The following is an 8,144-nucleotide window of genomic DNA, read 5'->3' as shown; positions in this document are numbered from 1 at the left end:
TGTTTGCACTGGAAAGGATTGGCCCAGTGAGGGGATGTGAGATTCAATAGCTGGGGACACAAACACAGTGTCAGTGAGGAAGAGAGGAGGCAGTTCTGCTCCCAGGGTCTCCACACACACCAGATTCCAGCAGGAGCATCCCAGCTCCCAGACACATGTCAGTCTGGATGGGAATCATCTCATTTCAGCTTTCTAGGAATTCTGTGGAATTCATTGTAGGTTGCTGTCTGACTCCCAAGGGAGTGTAGAAGATGAGTCAAATGAAACCACTAACTTTCTAATGGTTAAAGCAAAGTGAGCAGCATTGATTCACCTCTTATCACAAAAAATTACATTTCTGCAATATTAAATCATCCCTCTGCTGTATGCCTGTGCTCCAGCTCCCACACAGCATTCCATTATTGCATGAATCCTCTTGGAAACTGCATGGTGAAAGTCAAATACCATTGAAGTTGTGGTATACAAGTAGCAAGGCAATATTTGAACCAGGAAACAAATTTTGTAGTGCAGGGTCCTAGAGATTCACCCCAGGAATGAGAGGGGCCAAGTTCAGGCAGTTCAAAAGACAAGATTTCAGGACTGGGATTGCTTTAAAACAAAAGAGGAACCTGACACAGAGACAAACTGCTTTCCCACAGGTCTCATTGCTGAGGCTCTCTCCTGTTACTCATTTCCTGGACAAAGTCAAGAGCAGATTAGAAGCAGAGCTCTGATCCCAGCAAAGGCTCTGAAATAGTTCCTGTTTGTGAGAGCCCTGGAGAACATGATCCAGCAGGGACAAAAGGGGGCCTGGGACAGACCCCTCACTGGACACTGCCCAGGCTCACCCAGCAGGCTTCTCTCCCCTTTCCCAAGTGAGCATTCCAGGGAAGCTCTTGAAGATCCTGACCCAGGGACAGCAGCTGGTGTGTGTGAGGCAATGTGAACCCACAGTGTGTCTGCTCCAGTGAAATTCTCCAGGCTGAGAAAGGAAAGGTGAGACTCTTCTCTTTCAATGTAATCAGTGTCCCCCTCATTGAGGTGGGAGCTGCTGACTGATTTTGGTGGGGGAATTTCAGTCTGTAGGGTATTAAAGCTCTAAATATTGTGGGGAAAGGGAGAGGGGGAATACTGAAGTGAGTGTCCTGCTGAAGGAATCCAGGAGCTCAGTGATATCAACTGACACATGACAATACAGGTCAGATTCAGCCCAAAGACCCTCGCTCTGATATCTCCACAGGCAATCATTTCCTTCACCAACTCTTTTCCTCCTCCAGTTCTGTGCCATCCAAAGCCAGGAAGGAGGTATCTCCCTGGCTTTTGTGCCAGGCAGTCATACCCATCTCCCACATCCTGCTAACAATCTGCCCTGTCCCTTGCCTCTCCCTGTGCTGCTCCACATGGAAGCTGGGGGTGGGAAAAGATGGGAAAAGCCACGTGTGAGGGACAGCAGTGTTGGTAAGGTGTGTGTGTTTGTCACCCCTCCAGCTGTGTGAGGGGAAGGAGAAGCAGCAGAGGTGTCACAATGAGCACATTGTCCCCTGCCACAGAGACAGCCAGCCCTGCCTGCTGGAGCCAGCCCGGTGGGAAAGTCTCCAGTGGGAGCTGGAATGAGGACAAGCACTCCAAGTGGACCCAGTGTGACAACAGCCACTCGAGCAGAGTCCCTGTCACGCTGCTCCTGTGCCTGTGTGGAATGGTGGGGAACGGGGCTGTCCTCTGGCTCCTCAGCTTGCACACCCACAGGAACCCATCACCATCTGCATCCTCAGCCTGGCCATCGCTGACTTCACCTTCCTGCTCTTCATCACCATCGCCCTGGGGATATTTTATGGCCCAGAGAGCTTCTGCCACCAGCTGGGCTCACGGGGTGTGACAGCCGGGCTGAACGTCACCATCCTCTTCTCTTTCACTGCCCGGCTCTACTCTCTGACAGCCCTCAGTGCTGGGACAGCTCTCTTTGTCCTCCCTGTGTCCTGTTGGCCGTGCCACCGCTCCCAGCGCTTCCCAGTGCTCCTGTGTGCTCTGCTCTGGCTCCTCTCCTTCCTGCTCACTGTCACCCCCTGTTTCTGCCCTTTGGTGCTGGTGGCCTTGGTGCTGAGCTACCTCTTCTCAGTGCTCACCCTGATTTGTTCTGCTCTAGCCCTGCTGGCCAGGCTCCTGTGCTGCTCATGGAAACAGCCCCCACGGAAGCTCTGTGCCCTGGTCCTGCTGCCTGTCACCTTCTTTCCCTTCTTCACCGCTGATTTTGGGCTCTGGCTCTTGCTGAGAGCCTTTGACCCCTCTGTCTTTGCCCTCAGCACCTCTGTCCTGCTCGCCTGTGCCAACAGCAGTGCCCACCCTCTGATTTACTTCCTGGCTGGGAGCTGTGCAAAGGAATTCACCCTCTCTGTTAGAGTTGCCTTCCAGAGGGCTTTTGAGGATGTGCCAGAGTCCCGGAATAGGGACAACACAGTGGAATCGTCATAAAGTGGAATCCTCATGAAATAAAATCACTGTGAAATAGAATCATAAAACATCCTGAGTTTGAAGGGACTCATGAGGATCACAGAGTTCAGCTCCTGCACCTGCTCCCTGGCTATCCCAACAATCCCTCCCTGCTCCTGAGAGTGCTGTCCAAATGCTCCTGGAGCTCTGTCAGGCTGGTGCTGTGTGCAGCAGGGGAACTCCTGCCTGGGGTGGATTCTGGATGATGTGAGGAATCATCATGGGAAGGTTTGGGTCAGAAGATCATCACATTCTGACCCTTTCTCCATGGGCAGGGTGTCAGAGACTGAAATAGTTCATGCCTCAAACATTGATATAAAGTTTTGCTCATTATAACAAAAAGTGTATAAAGAAGCTACAATCAAAGAAACCTCCCTGAAGATACCTGACTGGGACTTTGGACTGAGTCAAACTGCTGAGATTAGATAAAGGGAAACCCTATTGTTCAATCATCTCGGGCTCAGGGAAAGGTATGCATACACAAAGGCCAAAGCCACCAGCTGTGCTGAGAATCATCCCTGGCTGAGTTTGGAGTGAGGGCAGAGCACAGCTCACAGAAGCCAAGTTTACACAGACTGGCCCAGCTGTGGAACCCCCAGCCTCACTGGCTACATCCATGGGACTTTCACGTGAGAGGCAGCTGAGGGGGAGTCACAATCCATCACAGACCCCCAAATGCTAGGCCTGGCACCACAGGAGTGCAGGTGATGCAAGCAGAGTTTGCTGCAAGAGACTGCCCCTCCCCTGGGGGGACATGCCTGGACATTGCCACCTGGCCTGAGTGTATATTAACCCATGGCATTCTCTGCTTTTGGGGGGACCATCACCACCAAGAAGACCGGCTGGAGAGGATCAACGCAACATCGTTGGGATCCACGGATGGTGATATTTTCTCTTTCCCTCTTTCTGTCCCCCCCACCTCTTTTCCTACTTCTCTTTCTTCTCTTCTCTCTCTCTCTCATAATTTCTCTTAAATAAAACCCATACTATTGACTGGCATATGGTCTCGTTTGTACCTTAATTCAGGCAGAGGTATTTCCAAAGAACATTAATAATTGGATCATAGCATTTCCATACACAAAAAAATATATCCATTTTAGAAATAATAATCTTCAATGTTCAAAACTTTAAAACAGAAACCTGAGGCTGCTTGATTCCAAAAACTATACAGCCAAATGGTTTTGAATAATTGCACTTTGTCAAGAGATTGATGTAGTTGCATCTAAGTGATTTCACCATGCCCTCCCTCTTCTCCACCAAAGGCAGGAACACAAAAATGAGAGAGAACTAAATGATTACGAATATTTTTGCACATATAGATACATAATTCCTCGAGATACCATTCTCAATTTATTATTTTACCAGCAAAACAGCACATTTTAGGACTGAGACTAATAGGCAGCCCAATCCTTTCTCACTATGTACTTTTGGAAAAACACATGAGTCTTCCAGAACCACTCAGAACTTTCTATGTATAACATTCAGCTGCCTGCACAGATAACTCCATATAATTCTCTCTCTCCCACGATGTCCTTTCTAAATTTTACTAAACTTGTGTTTTCAGGAAGTTTTTTTTCTTCTTTTGTTGTTTTGGTTCTTTTAAATCAGATTAATGTAGATCATATTACAACACTGATAAAAATATCACAAAGGTCTGTGAAGTCTACCAGTTTCTATACATTTTTGGTGATGTAATCATGAAAAAAAAACATATTTGGGGTTTCTAACAGAGCAAGCAGTAACTTATATACAATGTACTAAATGACATCATACGCACAGCCATCAGAACTGACAGTGAAGTCAGTGTTCAAACATGAAATACAACTGTATTCTGCATCACCAGAGGAGCATCCTTTGCTTACCAAAGTTATTGATACACAGCCATCAGTCTGTTCTACTTATAATGCTCACAGGCTTCAGACTTGTTTTTTATAATATTATAAAAATTATATTTTTATGAAATTGCATATAGATACATAACTCAAGACTTAACTGTTATGAAACCTGAAATTCCTCAGTGACCTCCCCATCCACACTGAGTCATCTTGCATTTTCTAATATACTGGAGACCTGTTTATCAATTTATGCTCATTATTCAAGTAAAAAAGGACTTAAGCATACAATCCCACTTCTGACAGATGAGATACAAGCATTTCACGGTTGTATTTAGGTTTGCAAGTATAAGATACACAGGAAGACTGCTCAGACTCATCTGTTTTGCAAGTGTTGACTTCACATTTCAAACAAAGGAGAGCTTTTGCTTTTGCTTTTTCTGCAAGGTCAGCACATTCTTTACATAGATATACTTCTATTGCTACTAGACAGCTCAGGAAATAAAATCCTATAGTGTAAATCATTAGTGTCTTCTCTCAGAGTCTGTTGAACAACCCCACTCTCCATTGAAAGTCAACAGCCCATTAAATGAAGGAAGAGCACAGAGGAGAAATTATGCCTCTGGGAGAAGTTAGATTTCTATATTCAGTTTAGTTGCCATTTATCCCAGCCATGTAAGGATAGAAGTCATGACCCCCAGGGGAAGAGGTCAGTGCCTCAGTATGGCAGGTCTCTCTGCTAACTCTGCATTATTCTTTAGAAACAGGCTCATTTTGTGTATTATTAATGACATTTTAATTCTGAGGGTAGTGCCAAAGAGAGATAGATCTTCCAGTTGTAGCTCATGGTACATCTTCAGGCTGAGTAGCAAAAAGACTGACTCTTGCCAGCACTGAAGACCAAGGTATATATATGGTATATTTATATATATGCTATATAAATTTGAGTCCCAGTCTCCATCCTGGTATGAATTAATATTCTTTTTCTCCCTTTCTCTTCACCTGCAAGCACACAGAAGATGGTCTGAAATACTCATCAGTGAAAGAACCACATAAAAGGCAAAAACAAGTGGGTTTTTTTTCTAGCCTTGTACCATTCTACCAAAAGCCACAGAGTCAAACCCATGTGATTTTGTGCAAGTCTCATTTCAGAACAATTCAGGTGCTGCATGCACCCTGACTCAACCAATAATGATTTTAGATGGAATCTTTTCAGTCTCTTCCTGACTAACAAGAGATGAAGTAGAACAGCCAGTATCAGGGATAATAATAATGTTTGAATCTGCACAAATATTTACATCTGCAATATCCAGATAAGTTTTGCTGGTTGTGAGAAGTCTGAATAGCAAATGCACCAGGTCCTGGAGGAAATTCTACTCTGGGCAGTACAACAGAAAAATGGTTCTGTATTTCTCTATTAGGAACAGCCTGTTTTCCATTGGTGAAAAGAAACTGCTGTGGCTGTGACACTTGCATTCATGCTACATATTGTATTAAAAATTCTTTGCAGAGTAAGTGTCTTAAAAATCAAAATAAGCTTGATTTTTTTAGAGATTGCTTGACATCTCTAAAAATCTACCAATCCCACATTTTCTGCTATGTCTAAAGTGTCACTGCTCCATTCAAGCTTTCACACAGTGTCCAGCTGATCCAAGTGCCACGAAAGCCAACAATTGTCTCTGATCTGTTCCTGGGGCATTCATCAACCAATCTGGGTTATGCATTTCATCTCTTAAACCAATTCAAACTCACCATTGTTGTGCAAGTGATAAACCCCTAAAGATTTCAATAAGGCTCTACACGGAAAAAAAAAATTCTGTACTCAGACCTTATCAATATTTTTGTTCTTATTCTAGGGTTATTAGTCTCCCATATGTTTTGATGTATGTGCAGATCCCCAAAAAATATGCCTCAAGGTTGGTACTTGCATCAGAATTGAAAATAAAACAAAATAAAAATCTGGTTAATATTTTTCTGTCCCAGCTCCATTTCTTGAACATCAGAGTGTATTTCAGGACCACTTTACTTTGTCAGTGTTCATTTTTTTGTAGGTCGTGTGTTTAAAATTAACAACACATCAGTACTACATGAAAAGATTTTCTTAAGTGAAATCTCTCTGTATTGAATTCTCTGCTTTATGTGCCAAAAGAATTATATGATAAGCACAGCATAATAAATTTTAAACAATAAACCTCTCGAAAGAAACAGTATTCTGAATGGCAAATTGAACAGAAGAACAAGGACATTGTACTGAGTACTTAATGTTTTCATGGCTTGCATACCTTTTCCTACCATTTGTTGGTGACGTGAACAATTTTAGATGAGTGTTTTAAATCCTTTAAAAAAAAAACAGTTGAAAATCTAAAGTTCATTGAGACAAAATAGAAGATTCCCAAGGCTGCAGCTGTGGAGGGGGAAGCCCATGGGGCAGAGAAGAAAACATTAGGAAACCTCAAGGCAGCACCCCAATGTGGGATGTTGATTTCACTAGAGGTTTTCATATTACCATTTGAAAACAAACAAATGGACAAACTAAAACAACCCATACCTAAATTCTGAGAGGAAAACTTCTGTTAATTACCATAGCTTGAAGTTTTCTTCTTGCTGCCAAGCAGCATTGTTGGGAAATACTCTCCTCAAACACCATCATGGTAGTAAAACGAAGGGTGTGATTGAGTTGATTTTTATCAAAAACCATGGCTGAGCAAGTAGAAGTCCCTTTTAGGGAAAGACATGTGGAAGCCAAATAAAACTTGTTTATATTCTCCATTCAGGCTTCACCAACACAGCACAGCACTGTAAACTACAAAGGTCTTGCTTAAAGACTGGTAAAAAAAATATATCAAGGAAAATTTTAGAAGGCAAATGATGAGATGGCATTTGCTTTAAATGATCATTCATAACCCCCCCAAAACATTAAGACAATGTGTCAGTGTTTATTTGATTCTGCTCATGATGCAAAAATACAAACCAAGAAAATCTCCAAACTCTGACAAAACATTTGTCAGAGATGCTTGTTAGCACTGTTTCTGCTTCAGGAATATTAAACAGTGTTTGCAACAAATACTAGCAAGACAAAATTATTTTTAAAAGAATGTAATAATTTTTTCTGAATGGAAGAATCCAACATGGAAGTGTTGTTTTTCATTACCTCCTTTGTGCAGAATTCTGAGCGGTTTCGTTCCACAAACAGTATGTTTCCAGCTTATGCTGGAAGTTCATTTCATTCTTTATCAACAAGATAGGCTAAAAATGTTAGTTTGACATTTAAGGAACATAGCACAGCAAATCACCTAGCACATGCCTAAGTTCTTTAATGACACTTTTATGGAGTATTTTTAAATTTATGTTACAGGATCCCAAGGGAACAGACAGACACCTGATTCCAGACCTTACAAACCCCACTGACATAAAAGACAAAATTTCCAAAGTGCATCAACTGTGAAAATTCTGTTTCACAAAAGTTACTGAAGGCTTTACAGAAAGAGAAATTAGAAAATTTCTATTAGTGAATGCACAAGCCATCTGCTTTTCTTGCAAAAGGAACATCCCAACCATACAACCATTTTAATGTGTAAGACCTGAATTTGTATGTACAAAATGTTCCAAACATTAGTTGCAGAGTTAAAAACATTACCATTTGATTCATATATTCACCTACTTCAGCCAATCTGAAAGGTGCAGTCTCCCTCTGCACTTTGGTTGTCCTATCACAGGATAAAGTGTCAATTACATTTAGATATTCTCCACTTGCCATGTCTGTGTTTTGTTCTGGAGCCATAAGAAAGTGAAACCATGATGAAAATCAAACTATTCTTTGAGGGTTGTGAAAGTCATAGTATGTGT

At 42.5% G+C, this 8,144-nt stretch overlaps 1 pseudogene; it reads left to right on the top strand.

Annotated features, from left to right (window-relative positions):
• Window positions 1–1,504: 1,504 nt before the first annotated feature.
• On the top strand, window positions 1,505–2,448 carry LOC146436788 (mas-related G-protein coupled receptor member X2-like; annotated as a pseudogene).
• The last annotated feature ends 5,696 nt before the right edge of the window (window positions 2,449–8,144 follow it).

Source organism: Lichenostomus cassidix, chromosome 5 (assembly GCF_008360975.1).
Source record: "Lichenostomus cassidix isolate B80296 chromosome 5, HeHo_3.0, whole genome shotgun sequence".
NCBI classification, from domain to species: Eukaryota; Metazoa; Chordata; class Aves; order Passeriformes; family Meliphagidae; genus Lichenostomus; species Lichenostomus cassidix.
Note: the sequence above shows the minus strand (reverse complement) of the source record. Positions and strands in the feature narration are given on the sequence as shown.